The following is a 21665-nucleotide window of genomic DNA, read 5'->3' on the forward strand; positions in this document are numbered from 1 at the left end:
ACAAGAAAAAAGGGATTATCACCCCCCCATCTCACAGATGGCCAAACTGAGGCTCAGAGCGAGTCAGTGACCTACCTGAGGGTCATCTAGTGAAGCTGGAGTTTGAACTCAGGTCTGTCTGGTGCAAAGCTGGAGTATCTGCCCTGCTCTCTACATAAGGATTATTTTGAAAAGTACTGGGGCGCCTGGGTGGCTTAGTCGGTTAAGCGTCCGACTTCGACCCAGGTCACGATCTCGCGGTCCATGAGTTCGAGCCCCGCGTCAGGCTCTGGGCTGATGGCTCAGAGCCTGGAGCCTGCTTCCGATTCTGTGTCTCCCTCTCTCTCTGCCCCTCCCCCGTTCATGCTCTGTCTCTCTCTGCCTCAAAAATAAATAAACATTAAAAAAATTTTTTTTTTTAAAAAGTACTAAAACCCCATGTCCTGTCCCTTGATTCCATTCAGCAAGGGTGGGTCCATCCTAGGGGCCAGAAGGATACGGAGGCAGGAGCAAGCTCTATCAACTTCAAGTTCTCTCCCTCCGTGCCCCGCCCCCCGCCACAATCAACCCCAGGGCTCCTCCTTCCACTGTGTGCATTCAGGAGCACACCCCATAAATCTCAGGAATTGAAACACACACTGAAGCAAATAACTCACCCTACCTGAGTCTGCTGTTTAATAACTGAACTGGCACACGTGATGAATGGCTACAATGTTATGCCACAGGAAGAATAAATAACAGACACAGTCATCTTTAGAGACGTTATAAATGAGACCCATTGCTTCCTGTCTCTGCCTTAAGGCCATTGTTGAAGGAGTCTGTAGAGGAGAGATGTGCCCGATTTCGTCATGGCACACATGCATTGAGCACCTGCTGTATCCTGGGATGGGCTCTGGGAAGTCAGGGAAGAAGACGATACATTCTGCCCCCACAAGTGAGCCTCTGCCTGAATAAATACGTGCGCCCCTGTACGTGGCTCTGTAAGAGCCGCGTGCCATAGTGTTGAAGCCTCAGGGTGCCGATGGGGAAAGCGAATCCGAAGATCCATTCTCCCCTGTTACAAAGCAGCCTACGGGGACATGCCCAGTGTGTGCTTGGCACATGGGAGGTGCCGGTGCATCTGTGTGTCCCATAAAGGGGTCAGCGTTAGAGGCGGGGCTGCTGAGCGTGAGGGGGGAGTTGGTCCTGGAGCGCCCCGGGGTGAGAGCTCAGCTCTGCAGCCACGCACAGTGGGCGTTCACGGTCCCTTGCAACTTGACCGTCGTGTGCCACGCTCGCTATCTGGTCCCGTGCTGAGACCAGTCTGGGTGTAGCAAGGTAATTCAACACTTGCAGTCAGGAGGTTTTGTAATCTGTACGTTAAATGCTGCCTTGATTGATTTTCATAGCCTAAAAGTCACTTCCGACCGTGTGCGCTTTGTGAAATGACCTCAAGCATTCTGCTTAAGATCGTTGTCTTGTAGTTTTGAAATAGTGGGATAAGAAACAGAATAAAGGTCTAATTAACCACTTGACTTAGGAGTCCGTGTTTAAACTCCAGGTCCTCTCTCCATTAGCTGTGTGACCTTGGGGTTCCCTCGCCACCACTCTGAGCCTTCCTTTCAAGGTCTGTCAACAGCAAACAAGCCAAAAGGGATTATAGTATCCACTAAACTGGTTGTCGTAAGGCAAACGTTGACATTATCTGTGTAGAGTGCTTAGCACACGTGTCCAGCCCTTAACGATAGCAATTCTTACTAAGAAAAGAAGGGAGTGAGCCAGGAAGGGTGCGAGGGAAAAGAGAAGGACGGGGAGAGAAAGAAGATGGAAAGGAAGGACAGAGGTGGAGGGGCCGACTACAGCACTGTCTTCCCGTATTTGAAGAGCTGTGCTAGAAAGAAAGTGAGAGGCTTTGCTGAGGACCCATCTGTACAAGGGGAGGGAAGCAGGTGCTGTCTAATATGCCCAGTTACTGTAGCAGGTGCCATCGAGGGAAAGGCTGGACGGAGATGAGCTACAGACAGGGGCGCCTGGGTGGCCCAGTCCATTGAGCACCCGATTCTTGGTTTCGGCTCAGGTCATGATCTCACGGTTCCTGAGATCGGGCCCCTCATCGGGCTCTGAACTGACAGCGTGGAGCCTGCTTGGGATTCTCTCTCTTGCTCCCTCTCTGTCCCTCCCCTGCTTGCGCTGTCTCTATCTCGCTCAAAAATAAATAAATAAACGTTAAAAAAAATTAAGATGAGTTACAGACATTGAGAAAAGGGTCTCTATAGAATCCTATAAGGGGAATCCTACTAAATTGGCAGTTTTGTACACCTAATGCAACTTTATAAATATATATAGAAACCTTGGTTCTGTGAATTATATCAGCAACCACTTCCAAAAACCTGAACCATGCGCCACGCCGGGTGCTGAGCGCTTTACTTCTTTTTGTTTAAATTGTGTGTGTGTGTGTGTGTGTGTGTGTGTGTGTGTGTGTTGCTTTTTTTAACGTTTATTTTTTGAGACACCGAGAGAGACAGAGCATGAGTGGGGGAGGGGCAGAGAGAGAGGGGGACGCAGAATCGGAAGCAGGCTCCAGGCTCCGAGCTGTCTGCACAGAGCCCGACGCGGGGCTCGAACTCACAGACCGCCAGATCATGACCTGAGCCGAAGTCGGACGCCCAACCGACTGAGCCACCCAGGCGCCCCTGAGCGCTTTACTTCTAATACACATATCACCCCCACGGCAGCTCTATGAGGAAGATGCCGTCAGCCTCTCTGCAGAGGGAGAGGAGACTCCGTCCGGAGAGCATTATTTTTGGTGTTAGGAACACTTAACGGAGCAGCTGTTTGGGATGCCTGGGTGGATCGGTTGGTACACACACACACACACACACACACACACACACACACGTTAAAAACCCCCAAACATAGCAGCAATCCTCTTAGCAAGTTTCAAGTATACAATACCAACTGTCTCGTCCCCATTTCCCCCATTCCTCCAGCCCCTGCCAGCCACCTTCTGCTCTCTGTTCCTGCAGGTTGACTATTTTAGATGCCACATCCACACCACAAGTTGGGTATTATTGGGTAAATTATTATTATTATTATTGGGTAAATTATGAAGGGATACTTCCCAAACCCCACGACCTCCATCACGATATTACCTGCGTGCTCTGTGATTTATTTGTTGACACTACACATCAGTTTATCCCTCTGGACTGTGGCCTCCTCAGAAGCACTCACACGGATCTATTTATCTTCGTATCTTCTGTGCATAGCAGCTCCAGGCAGAAAAGATGCTCAATCAGTATATTGTGAAAGAATGAATTTGTGAATTAGGATTCGAGGGAAACAGGAACACAAAAAGATGATGAGAAGGAGAAGAAAAGCATTTTGTTAGTGCCTACGGGGTACGGGACTCGGAAACTCTGTACTCACACAGCCTCCTGCAGAGGCTAAAAAGCTAAAAGCTTTAATTTCAGATATACCGGCAGCTAACATAGGTCCATCCAACCTGAGGCACTTGAATGAGATGTGGAAGGTGGGGCAGAGCTTACTAGAACCTTTTTTTTTTTTTTAATATTTATTTATTTATTTTTGAGAGACAGAACGAGAGAGAAATTGGGAGTGGGGGAGGGGCAGAGAGGGAGTCAGAGAATCTGAAGCAGGCTCTGCACTGACAGCAGAGAGCCCCGATGTGGGGCTCGAACCTACGAGCTGTGAGATCATGACCTGAGCTGAAGTCAGACACTTTACTGACTAAGCCACTCGGGCGCCCCGCTTGCTAGAAACTTTATGATGGTGTCCTTACTCTGCCCTCTGATCTCATCTTTCCTTGCTTTTTCCTCTAAGCTTCACTCCAGCCATCCGGAACTTCCCCCACCTATTCTCCTATGTGCCTAGATCTCCCTTGATTCTTCACTGGGAACTTTGCTCTGCCTATTAGTGGCTTTCTAGCTAATTTCTGAGCTCAGCTCACATACCGCTTCCTCCAGGCAGCCTTCCGTGACTCTCACAGCCTGGATTAGGTGCTTTGCTGTGGTAAGAATTCTAAAGAAGCTCTCAAGATTTTCATTCCCTGGTGAGTTAGTCAAACGATAATCTAGGTGTTGCGGATCTGATGAAAATCCTATGTTAGTCGATTTTAAAAGGGGGGAATTTTCTGGGTTGACCTAATCTAATCACCTATGTCCTTAAAAGCAGAGAACTTTCTTTGGCCGGTGGTTGAAGAGGAAGGCAAAAGGGGATGTTAGAGAGATTCAAAGACTCTAAGTGTCATTTCCGGTTTGAAGATGTAAAGAGCCACGTGAGAAAGGATAGGCGTGACTTCCAAGGGCAGAGAGCATCCCACCCCCGCCCCCACCCCCACTCCCACCCTCCTAGGAAAGCCAGCAAGGACACGGGAACCTCAGTGCCAGCACCACACCGAGCAGAATTTTGCTGCCAAACTGAATGAGCTCCGGATAAGAGCCTTGCCTGGTTGACACCTTCATTCTGTCCTCCTAGACCCTGAGCAAAGAACCTCCCAATCCACTGGGCTTTCCCACCTACAGAACCCTGAGATTATCCCTGCGTGCTGTTTTCAAACACTCAGTTGATGGTAATTTCATACACAGCGATAGGAAACAGATACCTTCGTTATGTGTTCCCTTGGAACTCTTATTCTCTTATTAGCACAGTGACATTGTGATGGCTTGTTAAATTATGTCTCCAACTCCATTGTGAGTGCCCTTAGGGCAGCGGTTCTGCTGTCCTTGTGCATGGCTGTTTCCCGATGCCAAGTGCAGTGCCTGAAAGACAGAAGGCACTAAGATAATGTCGGTTAAGCGAGTAAGTCAATTTCCGCAAAGAGGGTCCGAAATGAGGTCCTAGAAGGGTCTGCCCATGGGCCTCAGTAGAAGGCTGTCCAGATGCTATTTTGTGGGAGACTGCGTCAGCCTACCAACCCAAGACACGCGGCTGTTATGCTGACGTGGTACTTGAGTAATTGAGGGAACACAGTGCTCACCTTTCTGTGAGTATCTGAAGCTTTTGCTGCTTTTCTTTCCTTTGGGATAAAATGTTTCCCTTTCCTGAGAGGCGATTTGGCAATTCTCAGTGGATAATTGGAAAGCTCGAACTTTCCAACCCTGGAGTGGTACATTCAAGGATCTGCCATAGCCTTGGTAGTGGGTACCAAATTGTGTGCCAAATTCATGCCTCAGATTCTTGGAGGAATTCTTCCTACACCTGTCAGTGTGGTCTGATTTTTATCTCAACCCATGTGTTTGCCAAGACTCTTGGTTGAAGGTAGGCTTGGGTAAAATGAGGATTTATAACTGCCTATACCTGGAATGTCTAAGGTTCAGAAATGTGGGTTCAGGAGTGATGAGATCCAGGGGCTGAAATGGGATCATCATGGATTTTTCTATCCCAACGTATCCTTGTTCAACTTTCCTCCATGTGTTGATTTCATTCTCCAGATGGCTCTCTTTACATGGCAGGAAAGATGAGCCACAGACCATTGGTTCTAGGACTATATGATCATCACAGCTCATTATTTCCAAGGAAAAGTGGAATGCTTCTCTTCTTTTAAAAAAAAAAATGTTTATTTATTTACTTTTGAGAGAGAGAGAACGAGCTCAAGCAGAGAAGGGGCAGAGAGAGCGAATCCCAAGTAGGTTCTGGGCTGTCAGCACAGAGCCTGATGTGGGGCTCGAACTCACAAACCATGACATCATGACCTGAGCCAAAACCAAGAGTTGGATGCTTAACATACTGAGCCACCCAGACACTCCTGGAATGTTTATTTTCATTGAAAAAAAAAAATTTAATGTTTATTTATTTTTGAGAGAAAAAGAGACGGAGTGCAAGCAGGGGAGGGGCAGAGAGAGAGGGAGACCCAGAATCCGAAGCAGGCTCCAGGCTCTGAGCTGTCAGCACAGAGCCCGACGTGGGGCTCGAACTCATGGACCACGAGATCATAACCTGAGCTGAAGTCCGCTGCTCACCAGACTGAACCACCCAGGCACCCCCACTTTTTTTTGGCAGTGTTTTCTAAATCAGGTCTATGTAAGTCTCCATCCTAGTTGGTCTCAACCTGTTTCTGTCCCGGTGTCTGGCCAGCCGGGGTCACCTGGCCACTTGGGTGGGGTGATCACAGAAGAAGTTAGCAGAGGAAGACGGAAGTGGTGCCAGATGGGCCACAAACAATGGTGAGCACCCCCCCCCCACGCAGTCCGCTTTCTTGAGACCCCTGGTCACTGTTCATTCCCTTGTGTCCACCAAGTCATTGTCCCCCTGCTTCCTGGAGCCACCCTCACTGCTGCTCTCCTTGGTGGTGACTTCAGTCACTCTGCCCGTCGCCTTCTCTCTGTTCCACACGGTGTCCTCATGGAAATCCCTGAGTAAACATAGATTTCCTTAACCAGGATTGCAGGTGCGACCCCTTAATTAAGAAGATCCAGGGGCGCCTGGGTGGCGCAGTCGGTTAAGCGTCCGACTTCAGCCAGGTCACGATCTCGCGGTCCGTGAGTTCGAGCCCCGCGTCGGGCTCTGGGCTGACGGCTCGGAGCCTGGAGCCTGCTTCCGATTCTGTGTGTCCCTCTCTCTCTGCCCCTCCCCCGTTCATGCTCTGTCTCTCTCTGTCCGAAAAATAAATAAAAAACGTTGAAAAAAACAAATTTAAAAAAAAAAAAAAAAAAGAAGATCCAGGTAAAGGATGTAACGCCGAGAAGGGTAAATGGTACTAATTTGCTTTGAGAAGACAAAATGATAAACCGCTCTTTTTCTGCACTCCTAGGGATGCTAATTGGCAATCCAGAGCTAGTTTTCTGATGCCCGGTTTTGTTTCCTGGAGAAAAATGCAGGAGTGGAAACGGAGGTTAGAAAGAGCAAGTGGGTGCCCACAGAGGAGCTGGTCAAGGAGTGGGGTGTGGATGGAGGAGATGGAATGGAAAAGGCTGGAATTGCCGGAAGGTCTTCAGAGAGCTGACGGAATAGACCCGGCTGGAGGACGACGCAGGACTGCCCCGTCACATTCAGGAAGGAAAACTGCACTCATACCGGGAAGCCATCTGAGCTCTCTGGTAGGTATGCGTGGTGACTCACGAAGCAGCAAACTGTTTATTTTCAGAGGTATCCCAGCAGGGGCTGGATGTCCGCCTGCCAGAGACGCTACAGAGGGGAACCTGACAAGTGTGCGAAAAGGGGGGAGTTTCAGAATTCCTTGGAACTGGGGAAGTCTGAGATTGGCCATCCAGCCTGTTCCCTTCCAAACTGGAGGTGCAGTCGGAGCTCATGACGGCCTGGGAGCGAGCTTCAGGGATCATGGAACGATTAACCCATGGTCGTGTCCTCATGGGACGTAGCTGAGAGTTACAATTTTGCATGGCTGCCAAGAACAATGCGAATTCTTCACTTTGTGGCATGAGTTCAAAGCTTGCAGAAGTTTCCTACGAATTCAGGATTTCTACCATTGAAAATCCATTCCATTTAAGACTTGGGGCCAATCCGCAGCAGGGCCCCACAAACAGTGGGCCTCGGGACAGTAACTCTACCTGACTTGACTTTAGCTGCCTTTCTGCACATTGGGAAGATGGATGGATGCTCTCTAAGGTCTGCTCCAGTCCTCAGGGTTCCTGGAGTTCCAGGATTGCATAGATACACAGAAGAACCTTATGTAAATCGACCTTGGCAGGGGCCCTGCCTGAGGCAGCAGGCCTGGGCAGGTAAGGAGGTGGAGGGATCCTGCATAGATGCGGCCAGAGAGTGCTGCAACATTGGCTTCCAGGCTGTTACTCCTGGGGCAACAGGTGCAAGTGGCAGAATAAACGAATAAATAATAAGTTCTCCGAGAGGACACCCATGTTCCTTTGTAGACTTTTGTCTGTTTAGTGACTAAGTATCTAGTCCACTGGGGGCATACTGGGATACTGTTGAATCCAAAATTGCTTCAGTCAGGGGCACCTGGGTGGCTCAGTGGGTTAAGCGTCTGACTTTGGCTCAGGTCATGATCTCATCGTTTGGGGGTTCAAGCCCCCCAGCGAGTTCTGAGCCGACAGCTCGGAGCCTGGAGCCTGCTTCAGAGTCTGTGTCTCCCTCTCTCTCTGCCCCTCCCCTGCTCGCACTCTGCGTCTCTCTCGAAAATAAATAAAGCGTTAAAAAAAAAATCACTGCGGCCAAACCAAATGACTCATGATTCCCAGAGCCTGGTACACAGTCTGTGCTTCCTATGATGTCTATGCGTCTCTGTGATTCTGATTTGGGTTCTTAGCATGTTCTTGTCAACCAAAGGTCTTTAAAGCCAGCCTAAGTCAAGGGGGAGTCTCAGGAGACGTGAGAGGCAAGTTCATGGATGTCAAATGCAGGAAGCAATGTACCGTTGGGCCACGTGGACCTGGGAGCTGGAAAGTTACACACACATTTCTGCCTCTCTCCGGGGTCTCCATGGTTCCCCATTTCCGTTTACCTCCATGGATGGTTCCATTCTCCCTCTCCTGTCATCGTGCACTTTTCTCTGCTGAGCAAAATACTGAAGGCAGGGATTTAGCATCGTGGGTACAAGAACGTGGGACCCACAATGCCCCCTTCACACCTGCGGACCCTGGCATGCTGCCCCTTTCTTCGGGCTCCTGTGTCTTGAGCTATAAATCGAACACCATACCAATGATCGAGGGTCATAAAGAAAAGCAATACCACGAGTTCCGCACTTGGTCCGTGGCTGGACTGTTGATTTCTTGAAGCAGGAGGGTCTCTCTTGTAAGGAAGGCACAAGGAAAGCAGGAATCAGGACAGGAAGTGGCCCCTAAAACTACCTGGCACGGTGCTATTGGAATCAAACAATTCCCAAACTGAGGAGACCTTTGAGATCATGTGAGGAAATCTTGGCGTCCCGCACATTCCTTTCTTCCCTTACGTACCCGAGAGCTTTTTCTCTTTGTCACACAAATGAGAAAAGAGCAGTGCCCGCACCTCAGGAAAACACATAGGAGTTTTGTTTCTAAACACCCTTCACTCATATGTGGCTCCTGAGAAACTTAATCAGAAGACCAGGGGGAGGGGAGTGGGTGGGGGGAAAGTTACAGAGAGGGAAGGAGGCAAACCAGAAGAGAGTCTTAAATACTGAGAACAAACTGAGGGCTGATGGGGGGGTGGGGGAGAGGGGAAAGTGGGTGATGGGCATCGAGGAGGGCACCTGTTGGGAGGGGCACTGGGTGTTGTATGGAAACCAAGTTGACAATAAATTATATAAAAATAAATTAATTAAAAATAAATAAGCGCCCTCCACCGCAGGTGTGAGAGCTAGTCACACTTTCATTCCGGCTGGGTTTACTCCCGTCACTGGTGCTGACACAGGAGTCACTCTGCTGGTCCCGGGAGCACCGCAGTGCAGTGGATCGATGGAGGCAAAGAGGCCAGTCGTGCCTTGTTTTCATCCTCGTGATGAAGCAAGAACATTGCCGGCAAACAGGGGCAGCTGGGATGCTGGTGGATGTTTCCATGCAGGCAGGAAGCCAGGTTCAGCCACCTGGACCTTGAGTCTCTAACAGAACCTCCCAAGATCCCTTCCAAGATGGTTGCCTGCAGACCCGCCTGCCTTGTGTCTATCAGCAGGAGCACATGTTTCGGCACGCCTCTGTGGACCAGGCGCTGCCCTAGGTGTTCCACTGAATACTGACATTAGCCCAGTGACTTCAGCCCTGATGTTCCCATTTGATGTAAAAACTAAACAAGGCCTCAGAGAGGTGAAGCCACCTCGTCGGGATCACACTGCTGGTCAGTGGGGCAGCTGGGATCAAAACCAGATCGGTCCTGCACTGCCGGTGGGAGTGCACACTGGTGCAGCCACTCTGGAAGATAGCGTGGAGGTTCCTCAGAAAGTTAGAAATCGAACTACCCTACGATCCAGCAATGGCACTACTAGGTATTTATCCAAAGGATACAGCTGTGCTGTTTCAAAGGGGCCCGTGCACCCCGATGTTTATGGCCGTGCTATCGACAATAGCCAAAATATGGAAAGAGCCCAAATGTCCATTGACAGATGAATGGATAAAGAAGACGTGGTTTGTGGGTCGCCTGGGTGGCTCAGTCGGTGACGCGTCCGACTTCAGCTCAGGTCGTGATCTCGCGGTCTGTGAGTTTGAGCCCCACGTTGGGCTCTGGGCTGACAGCTCGGAGCCTGGAGCCTGCTTCGGATTCTATGTCTCCCTCTCTCTCTGCCCCTCCCCTGCTCACATTCTGTCTGTCTGTCTCTCTCTCTCTCTCAAAAATAAACATTAAAGAAAAGAAGAAGACGTGGTTTATATGTACAATGGAGTATAACTCGGCATTCAAAAAGAATGCCATTTACAATAACAGGGATGGAACTAGATTGTATTACACTGAGTGAAATTAGAGAAAAACAAATATCATATGACTTCACTCATATTTGGAATTCAAGATACAAAACATGAACATAAGGGAAGGGAAGCAAAAATAATATCAAAACAGGGAGGGGGACAGAACATAAGAGACTCTTAAATATAGAGAACAAACTGAGGGTTGCTGGAGGGGTTGGGGTGGGGGGATAGTCTAAATGGGTAAGGGGCATTAAGGAGGGCCCTTGTTGGGATGAGCACTGGGTGTCATGCATAGGGGATGAATCACTGGAATCTACTCCTGAAATCATTATTGCACTGTACGTTAACTGACTTGGATGTAAACTTAAAAAAAAAAAATTAAAAAAATAAACATACATCTAAAATAAACAACAGCAAACCAACACCAGATCTGTCCATCTTCAAAGTACAAGCCCTTCCCCACAATAGCTAATGGCTAATCCCTTCCATGCACAACTGCATTTAACCTTCATAAGAGCAGAGCAAGGTGACCGTTATCAAGGAGTGCGAGGCTCCGAGACGTTAATTAAATTATCCCAAGTCCCAGATTCATGGACCCTGCATTTCTTCATCTTATGTTGCTTTGCACCGGGTCCTGGGTTACAGCTGTGAATGACCTACGTGTTCTCACCTTCACGGAGCATCCTCCCTATTGGGGAGCGAGGTGTATTGTGCCACGTGATAACCCATGATGCGGTAGGAAGTGACATAATGGGACACACGTAGCCTTGTGACATTAGAATGAGAGAGGTGTCTGGGAAGAGGTCCTTGAGGAGGTGTAAGCCGAATCCCGGCTAGGAAGGGAGAAAGCAGGTGCTGTGGTCTGAATGTTTGTGTCACCCTAAAATTAAGTGTTGAAGCCCTAACCTTAGGAGTGATGGTATTTCAGGTCGGGACCTTGGGAGGTAATTAGTTACATGAGGTCATGAGGGTGGGCCCCCAAGATGGGATTAGTGTCGTTAGATGACGAAGAATGACCAGGACTGGCTATTTGCCCTGTGAGGGCACAGTGAGAAGCCAGCTGTCTTCAAGCCAAGAAGAGGGCTCTCACCGGGAGCCCGAATCTACTGGTACCTTGATTTTGGCCTTCTGGCCTCTGGAACCATGGGAAATAAATGTCTGTACTTTAAGCCGCCTGGTCGATGGTATTTGTTACAGCAGCCTGAGCGGACTAATACGGCAGGACTCTAACCTAATTCAGGGAGGCCACAGGGTCTCTCTCCTCTGCCTGCTGCCTTCTGCCAGCAAGGAAAGTAAGAAATATTAGCAATGCACGGTGTTCAAAGTTACCCAAATGTTCTGCCTGGGCCTGCACAGGTCTTTCTGGAGTAGGTTAAGGACAAGTCCAGGGAGAGTTACTGGGTTTCACTGGGGAGAAGGCAATAGACGGGTAGCCACTAACTGAAATGTTTCTGGGCGTTGAGTCAATTTCTAGGGGAAATGGAAGGTGGATGAACTGGCACCCGTGAGTGTGTCTGACATCTGCCTCTTCCTAGTTCTGGATACAATTTCACCAGTAAAACATAGTTTCTCAGTGTGATGGCTGCTACTGACAAGGTAAACGAAGCCCCCTCAGCTTTGAGGTCAGGGAGTGAGGAGGGAGAGGCCAGAAGATACTTTCCTAGTGTGAATGTTTTTTTGTTTGTTTGTTGTTGTTGTTGTTGTTGTTGTTGTTGTTGTTGTTGTTGTTGTTTTTATCGGCTCCCGGCATGTTAGAGCTGGAGGGGAACTTAGATTCAGCCAAGTCCAACCCCCCACATCTGACAGATGGAGAAGGGGGAGTCACCAGTTCAAGGGAAGCGCTCCGTGGTGGCAGGGCTGGGAAGAGAACCCTTGTCCGTCCATCTCGGAAACAGAGACTTCTCTGGGGACTTGAAGCACAAAGTCGTTACGTAAAGGGAATTAACGACATATAGAGTTATTGAAAACACGAGAAGAGCAGGAATCAGGGAACACTGTGACCCTATGATCTTCCCACCTTTCTTGGGGGTCTAGCGTCCATGTGGCTTTCTGTTTCCCTCAGCATATGCCTTCCTTGCTCTAAAAAATCTACCCCTTTTTAAAATGTTTATTTCTTTATTTTGAGAGGGAGAAAGCAGGGGAGGGGCGGGGGGGGGGGAGGGAGAGAGAGAACCCCAAGCAGGCTCCACACTGTCAGCGCAGAGCCCAACATGGGACTCGATCTCACAAACTGCGAGATCATGACCTGAGCCGGAACCAAGAGTCGGACGCTTAATCGACTGGGCTACCGAGGCTCCCCGTGAATTTTATTTTAAAGGACATATGGGCACGTTTAGAAATGAACTAGAAAAAGTCAAATGTTATGATAGGAAAATGGGCAAGATTCAGTCAGGCATCCAGGCATAGACTGTAGGTATGGACAGATCTGGATTCTACTTCTGGCTCCGTCTATCATCCCCATTTTGTATCTAACGTTACTGGCCAGAGCACAATCGAAGCTTTCCAGAAAGACTCCCCCAAGTGAGAAAGCTAGATGGGGCGTGGCTTTGTTTGGGGATCCCTTAGTTCTGGGATACAAATGTTAATGTGTGGGATCCCTTAGTTCTGGGATACAAATGTAAAAATTTGGAATTATAAACCCCTGCATTTCAACACTGGGAAATTATTGCCATACGTACAAGTGAGTGAGTTGCTCATTTATAGTCATACCATGTCCTTATTTATCGTCTGTTTCATTCCCACAAGGGTCTGAGGGAGCTGTGATTCTGTATTAGGCCAGACTGAGTAGCAAATCGATCTGAGCTCCGAGTGCTGGGAGGGACCAAAGCTTTTTAGCTGTAGCTACTGCAACATTTTCTCCCCTTTCTCCACTTGGCAGCATAATGTTTTGCAAAAGAGACAAAGATAAATATTCGCACTTAAAAGTAGAAGAATCAACAGATGTCACGGATATTTTTAAACCAATTACTGAGCCAGTCCTGCAGAAGCAGGCACATGAAATATAGATGTGGCTTCCTGCACCAAATCTGATTTGTTTCTGAGACCATTCCTTCATCACAGCTTGAGCCGCATTCCAATGTACCCAGAACAAACTGATGAACAATTGGCATTCGGGGTTGTTAGCAACCCTGCAGACAATTTACGAGGCGCACTATGGCCATCGTCTTTAATAACAATCAACGCAGAGCGCTGTTTTCTCACCAAGGGCTGGAAGCGGGAGGCACTGACTGCTCAGACCCCCTCACGTGACCGGCTAAGCAAGGAAATATCTCCTTCTGTTCCTCTTCCAGTTTGAGCGGAAGGCGTGTTTTCATGCAAATGGACAAGGTGAGGCAATGATGTCCAGGCTGCAGCTTTGGAGAGGGAGCTCTCTGAAGCCTTACGGTATGTTCCTGCACACCTCCTGCTAGGGTTCTATGTAATAATACTTCACTGCCTTGTGGCGGGACTGAGTGTTCTTGTGTGATAGAGGTGTCCTCATTTTTTAGAAAGTTTATTTATTTATTCTCAGATGGGGGAGGGGCAGAGCGAGGAGAGAGGGGATCCCACGCAGGTCCTGCACTGTCAGTGCAGAGCCCGATGCGGGGCTTGACCTCACGAACCGGGAGATCGTGACCTGAGCCGAAGTCAAGAGTCGGAGGCTTAACCGGCTGAGCCACCCAGGGGCCCCGAGGTGTCCCCGTTAATAAGGACAGGTGCTCGGCCTAATGCATTCACAAATCATCACCGAGCTGCTGATTTGTGCAAGGCGCTGGAGACACAGTTGCAAACAAGATAGACAAAGTCGCTGCCCTCCCGGAATTTGGGGTGGGGGGGAGAAATTTCATTCCACGAGGAATTACAAATGTGGCCAGTATTAATGAAAAGATGTTGGCTACCTTTCCTCCATCCCTGGGTATAATCCAATGGCTTTCAGCGTGTGGTCCCCACATCAGTACTGGCAGCTTCATTCGGGAACTTGTCAGAAATGCTCATTCTCAGGCCCCATCCGTGGCCCTGCTGATTCAGAAACTCTGGGGATGATGGCTAGCGATCGGTGGTTTAGCAAGCCCTCCCGGTCGTTTTGCGGCATGCCCCAGCTATTGTGGCCCAACTGGGTCAAAACCCATGATAGTTGAATGGGGGGTCAGAGAAATACGTTATTAGAGCGGCAAGAAAATGCCACGTAAGCCTCACGGTACAAGTTTTCCAGTAAACCGTGTTGGAGAATGTGGTCTGGGGGCCGGACTAGGCTACGTGTCTTCCCCACATCCAGACTTTGGAGCCTGTCTGGGGGGAGAGGCGGATCTTCTAATGCAGGGGACGCCCAGCCGACTCCCTGCGGCATCGCAGGACTACCTTGTCAACTAAGAAGCACAGACGATCTCAGGCCTTCACTGTCCACCCAAAGGAAGACCCAAGCAGGCGGGCTCACCTCAGGGGAGTGGAGGTAGAAGGGAAGCCCTTCCTATAACCCCGAGTCAGGCAGTGAAGGAGCGCTGGAGGCCGGCTGCACCGTGGGTGAAATGACAACTTCTAGCACGTTGGTCCCTCGGTGAAACATGGCTGGGGCTCTGATCGGCACCAATTGGATTAACTATTCTTGGGGGTGCAGGGGAGGGCGTGAAGCAAATGGGACAAAGAGGCTCCGTCTTCCTCTTTTTGGCCTGGAGGAACAGGGTGGAAGTCTCACCTGCCACGGGGCTGAGGATTGTGGCTTCTCCTAAAACGGGGAAGATAGAAGATGCTACAAACGGGAGGTGGGGGGTGGCAAGGCGTTTTAGGCGGGAGTCCGGTCAGGAACGTTCTGGAGCCATAGGGAAGAGCCTCCGTTTTGGTTCATTTGGTGAGATTGTTTCCCATTCACTGCATGCTTTCAATTTCTCCTTTGGCCCTGGTGACTTTCCTCTATTTCTTTAGTGTTAGTCTCTGACTTCCTACCTCCTTCTCTTATAACCTGTCTCCTCACTCATCGTCCTCACGCCAGGCGACTGTTACCGACTGAGGCTTCTGTAACTCTGAAACGCGGCAGAATCGTCAGAACTATCACGGAAGCACCGGGCTGTGGGTTGTGTCTCTGGCGGGGAGGGTGTGATTATGGGGCAGATGGCCACCTACGCGCAGGTCAACATTGCCTTGAAATCAATCGGCGACTCACTGAGGAGTGTGGCTAAAATGTCCAGCGTGTGGCCTTGAATCTCATCAGGGGACTGTCACCCGAAGGGATGACAAAGGAGCATGGGGGAAAATGCATGTACCTTGTGACGCCAGAGAAGGAGGCCCACCACCTCCAGGGTTTTGAAAGCAAGGTCAGCGTGTATGGAAAAAGTCACAGAAAAGCCGCAGCTCCCCCAGGAAGCTTCCAGATTGAAGTGCCTGATGCTCTCAGAACTGGAGCACCTTTTGTGGGGGGAATGGGATTTCCCACTGCTGCTTTAATTTCCACCCGTGCACCAATGTCTCTTATACCCACAGCATGAACCTGTCTCAGGAGCACAAGAGCTACTTACTCAGCTACGTCTTGTTCTCAACTGGGCTGATGGCCTTCATTTCGGATCGCCTCTCCTGTGCGTCCCATCACGAGCGGGTGCGACACCATGGGATGAATGCTAGGCAGGCAGACAAAACAGACACGTGCCGTAAGTTCATTCGGGTGTCCTGGAGCTCCCACCTGTCTAGGCAGTTCTTCCAGAGCCTGCAAAATATAGCAGTCCTCTCTTCCCACCAGACCTCCTAACCAGTTGCAAAATGAGGCAAACTAGGCAGGAAGACGGAGAAACAAAACCTCTCTTGATGAATGATAACGTGTGGTTGGGGAGAATGTTGCTTAGTTGAAGAGCCAAGATGAACTTGCTGGTTCCTCCAGCCTAGGCCGTGGAAGAGCCCGTCTGAGGGAAAATCTGAGCATCCAAAGGAGACACCCAGATCTCTGCTTCTCGCTGGTCCCCAGGAGATAGAAGGAGAGACCAAAAGAGTAATGTTCATGGTGCTTGTGGGGCTACCTCCAGCTTCTTGAGACATCGGGCCGATGGACTTGTCCTCCAACGCTTGCTCCACCACTATGGGGAGGAGCAGAGGCAGAAGGCCGAGCCTATCTAGGCAGAATCTTCCATACAGAAGGACGGTGAAGAGAAGAGAAAGCTTTCCACAGCAGCAACCTTAATGCCTTCATTCCCTCCTGCACCTGCTTCTCGCTTCTCGAGACAGAATGGTGCACAGTGAAGACGACGTTTCAGATTAAAAGGCAGCGTGGGAGCCTGGAGTTGGGAGTTAATCCATTTGACCTGAGGGTTTGGAGGAAGGCTGCACAGAAGAGGTGATGGTGGAGGTGGGCCTTGGAAGACAAGCTGGTGTTTGCCAAGAAGAAAAAGAAAGCGTCCTTGGCGGAAGGATTGTAACAAAAGTGGGGGGGAAGAGAAAAATGTCCAGTGCCCTCTTCCATGTGGAATGTGTGGGGAACTTGCAGCAGGGACGTTATCTTAGTAGATAAAGCACAAGACAGAGGTGTGTCTGGGAGTAAGGGTGGCCAAGGACCGGGGCGTCTCCCAGGCATCATCCTGGCAGGGCCAAGAACGTTGGAGAAAATCTTCCTGCTGATGCAGAAAGCTGTGTCTCCGGTATCATTCAGCTTTCAGGCCGGCTACCATACCTGGGCTTTTTGCTTCCACCAGTTGGGACAGGAGAGCCTTGTTCTTTTACGGAGCATCACAGAACCTCACAGAGAGGTTAGGGGAGAGATGTTCCTCAAAACCTTGCACAGGCACTTATATTTTCTAAAGAGATGGGCAGGGGCGCCTGGGTGGCGCAGTCGGTTAAGCGTCCGACTTCAGCCAGGTCACGATCTCGCGGTCCGTGAGTTCGAGCCCCGCGTCGGGCTCTGGGCTGATGGCTCAGAGCCTGGAGCCTGTTTCCGATTCTGTGTCTCCCTCTCTCTCTGCCCCTCCCCCATTCATGCTCTGTCTCTCTCTGTCCCAAAAATAAATAAACGTTGAAAAAAAAAAATTTAAAGAGATGGGCAGAATGCCAGAGCAGAAATGGGACTCTTTGGAACCTGTAAAACACCGTTAAGTTTCATCTTTTAGAGTCAAAGGAATGAGTGGCTTTATTTATTTTTTTTTTTTCCGGAAATTCTTCATAAAAGCCACTTTGCAAAGTCTGGAGTGCAGGATGTGTCACACCGAAGGCACTTGTATTTTTACCTTGGAAGAGAAAGTGCTGCTGTCACTTCTCTTTGTTCTAAAGGATGGGATCTTTCTGGTGCTGGGACAGTTTTCCCCAGAAGCCTCCCCTATCTTTTTTCAAAGTAGGCTGCACGCCCAGTGTGGAGCCCAGTGCGGGGCTTGAAACCACCTTAAGATCAAGACAAGCTGAGATCAGGAGTCAGACACTTAACCCACTGAGCCAGCCAGGCATCCCCTATTTTTTTTAACCCCCAGAAGCGATTTCCACAAAAGAATCAGGAAGGTATGAGAAGTGGGTTGTGAATATTATTGTTCTTTATTGCAGGTATGTCCACGCTGGCTTGGAATAAAAGAATAGAAGGGGTGCCCAAGATGAGCCAGGAATAGGACCAGGCACTGCAGGTACTTTTTTCATTCTAAGCAATAGAGTGCTGTTATTCCCATCATATAGATGAGAAAACTGAGTCCCAGGACTGTGTCACTTTGTGCTCTTCCTAAGGCACCATGCTTGTTCTCTAGAACGTTGGACCAGAAATTAGGTCTAATCTTAATTTTTGTTTCTTCTCTTCCTAAACCCCATTCCTGCATTGCTTCTATCACTCTGAGTAGGTGGCTAGCCCTTTTCTTGTCCTTGGTCTCCTTGGGGGAAAATATTCAAGATACGACTTAAAAAAACGAGACTTACATTTGTCCAACATCCAGAGGATTGGTGTCCCGTGGTGAGCTCTAACTCATACAGTCTAGGGACTAACTCACCCATTTCCAGAACTTTCCTTAGAAATTGCTATTTACTCAAGATCCACGTATGAGTGAAAAAGCATGTGATACCTGTCTTCTCTGACTGACTTTTTTCACTCAGCATCGTACTTTCCAGGTCCATCCACGTTGCCGCAAATGGCGGCAGCATGGCATGATTTCATTCTTTCTCATTGCCAAGTAGACTTCCATTGATGAGCACTGGGTGTTGTGTGTAAGTGATGAACCACGGGAATCTACCCCAAAAACCAAGAGCACACTTTACACACTGAATGTGAGCCAATTTGACAATAAATTCTATCAAAAATTTTTTTATTAAAAAATTTAAGGGGCGCCTGGGTGGCGCAGTCGGTTAAGCGTCCGACTTCAGCCAGGTCACGATCTCGCGGTCCGGGAGTTCGAGCCCCGCGTCAGGCTCTGGGCTGATGGCTCGGATCTTGGAGCCTGTTTCCAATTCTGTGTCTCCCTCTCTCTCTGCCCCTCCCCCGTTCATGCTCTGTCTCTCTCTGTCCCAAAAATAAATAAACGTTGAAAAAAAAAAATTAAAAAAAAAAAAAATTTAAAAAAAGAAATTGCAGTTTACTGTATGAGCCCTATCAGAAGCATCACCACATTACCGCTAAAACTTTTCTCTAATGCTTATGTTTAAATTTTCAAATTAATACATGTTCCTTAAGGGTAATTTTTTAAACTGAAAACCGAGAGAAGATAAAAATAAAAATCCTACAAACGTCCGTTAATCACCACAGTAATACCTAGCATTTTTCTTTCCGAGTTTTAGAGTTAAACCACTTTTTAAATGTTTTTTTTTTTTTTTAATTCACTTATTTATTCTTGACAGAGAAAGAGAGTGTGCCTGCATAAGCAGAGGAAGGGTAGGGAGAGAGGGAGAGACTGAGAATCCCAAGCAGGTCTCCGCACTGTCAACGCAGAGCCCGATGACGCGGGGCTCGAACCCTTGAACCACGACTGAGCCACCCCAGCGCCCCAGAGTTAAGCCATTTTTGGACATTTGTGAGACACTCAAATTCTCCCTCCTTCATCTGTACACGGAGTCCAAAAGCAAGTTGTGCAAGTTCTCCAAGCCTTGGCTTCCTGCTCCTGCCATGGTTAGCTTGACGACGAAAGGCCATACGCCTGGGGAGCATCAGGCACAGTGCCTGACACAGAACTGGTCTCTACTAAATCGTAGCCATTAGCACTGCCACCCAAGTTCAGGCATCAGAGTCCTTGTGTTTGCTGGAATCCCAAACCGGTGCCCCGTGATACACTCTTTGTCTTCCCAGAGACCTCCTGACCTTCCTTTCAGGGGTATTGATGTTTAAGAATAATCAGTTGAGGGGCGCCTGGGTGGCTCGGTAGGTTGAGCATCGGATTTCGGCTCAGGTCACGATCTCGCGGTCCATGAGTTCGAGCCCCGCGTCGGGCTCTGTGCTGACAGCTGGGAGCCTGGAGCCTGTTTGGGATTCTGTGTCTCCCTCTCTCTCTGGTCCTCCCCGCTCATGCTCTGTCTCTCTCTCCCTGTCAAAAATAAGTAAACATTAAAAAAAAAAAAAAAATATCAGTTGAGTGCCCTGTGAGCCCAAGGGGCGGGGCTCTTGTCTCTTATCTATCGCTTGTTTTCCCAGTACCTAGAAAAGTAGCTGGCACCTCGTAATTTCTCAGTATTTATTGTTGAGTAAAGGAATAATTACCCAGGAATAAAGGAATAAGCACCCAAGACTTTTCTAAAGAGATTCACACTATGCCAACGTGGTACTTTCTACGTGCTCATTCATTCATAAACATTTATTAAATGTGGACCATGTTCTTGGCATTAAAACATCACTGTCAAGGGGACAGATATGAATCAGGCATGGATCTTGCTGTTGAGGAGCTTGTGGACTGAGAAGGGGGACATAGTCCAAGGGAGAAATGATAGGTGACAAGGGAGGTACTTAGACAGTGTTATGAGTTTTCAGGAGAGAGTTCCATGGGCTTCCGCTTTTAACTGTTGGAACCAGAGTGACAAGGACATTTGAACAGACCTTTGAAAGATACCTATATACTTGTTTACTCAACCAATCTAGGAAAATAACCAGCCAGTCAGTGGATAAATGAGTTAGATTTAAAAAAAAAAAAAAAAAGCCCATACAAGTAAATAGTCAATTGAATTGACCAGCTGTCTAACTTAACTGTCTAGTTGATTCAGTCAAAACAATCTTGTTTGGGCACCAGTGCTCCCATACGTATTTCCATGGCAAATGAGAAATTTGCCAGGCCCTGTATCTTGTCTCGAATCTCCACACCGAGAGTTCTGACTTCAACAATTCATTAAAACCTTGTGTCTGTGCCAAGATCTCCTTGCTTCTCCACCTCCCCCCCCCCTCCACTCCTTCATTAAAACGGAGTGATTATGCAATCCTATCCCTCTGCACAGGGCTCCTTCTAAAAATGTCCTTCTGCAAATGTCGTGGTCATGGCTGATTGGCACCAGGAGACGGCGGGAGACGGCGGGAGGTGGCAGCAGCCGGCAGGAGCTCTTCTTCTGAGTCTAGTTTGGCAAAATGCTTTCTCAGGGATGGGCCGTGGGTCACTCCCAGTGCCAAGTGCACAGACGAGCAGGAGTCAAAGGGAGAGGAGACCAAGGGCAACGTAGGGCAGGTAAAGTGGCAGCTGAGTGGATGACAATAAGTCAGGGACTCTTAGAGCTCCCAAGAAGCTTGGCTACAATGAGGTCCGATACGTTTATGTCACAGATAAACAAAGTGGTTCCAGAGCACGCAGCTGGTGGTGGGAACACCGAAGTTGGTGGCAAGCTTTCTTTCCCTCACCCTCCTGTGTCCCATCTCCTGTGTGGAGGGTGAGAGATGAACAGGCATGTGAGAGGCCGGGACCACGCTGTTCACAGGCGTCACGTCTTAACCGGGCCACTTCCTGACCCATGAAATAGACGCACAGGGTTCTGAGCCCAGGAGCAAGTGCCGTAGGGGAGGCGGGAGGGCACTGGTTGTTGCCTTTGGGAAATTAGATCATGAAAAAGAAGGGGTGTGGGTGGAGGGGTGGGGGGCCAGAATGAAACAGCCGTTCAGTGGTGCAGAGAAAGATGTGAAGGAGCCTTCTCCCGTGAGTGACCGTTGTCACCATGTAGAAGTCACCCATGCTGGAACGCCACATTTTGCACATTGAGTGTCGATGTATACCGTACTAAACCAAACGGAACAGCCCTTCAAATGCCAGCCTCCAGCCTCCCAGGTTGCGACTCACAAGTCTCACAAATCAGCGTTGACGAACTGTCTACGGTCTGGTGATGGCCGACGCTCATCTCTTTGTTCTGAGTGTGAGGGCCGTGCAGGCCAGAGGACTCTGTCTTCCGTCCCTGCTTCGCCCTTTGTGGGTTCCTAGGAAAGATTAGGATGGGTTGTTCCCTCCACTTCCCGTGGGCTGTGGGAAAACCGAGGGGGCTCTTGGGCCCTCTCCCAGCCTAGTCCTGCCCCACACTGGC

At 49.2% G+C, this 21665-nt stretch overlaps 1 long non-coding RNA gene across 1 annotated transcript in view; it reads left to right on the forward strand.

Annotated features, from left to right (window-relative positions):
* Positions 1-21125, forward strand: part of LOC147571826 (uncharacterized) — a 114444-nt gene extending 93319 nt beyond the window's left edge. Inside the window, exons 6-8 of the long non-coding RNA XR_015247071.1 lie at positions 13556-13649; positions 17751-17827; positions 20601-21125. This is a non-coding gene — a long non-coding RNA (uncharacterized LOC147571826). The remainder of the gene's footprint in view (positions 1-13555; positions 13650-17750; positions 17828-20600) is intronic.
* Positions 21126-21665: the final 540 nt, after the last annotated feature.

Source organism: Puma concolor, chromosome F2, assembly GCF_028749965.1.
Source record: "Puma concolor isolate L17-30 chromosome F2, mPumCon1.1.hap2, whole genome shotgun sequence".
NCBI lineage: Eukaryota > Metazoa > Chordata > Mammalia > Carnivora > Felidae > Puma > Puma concolor.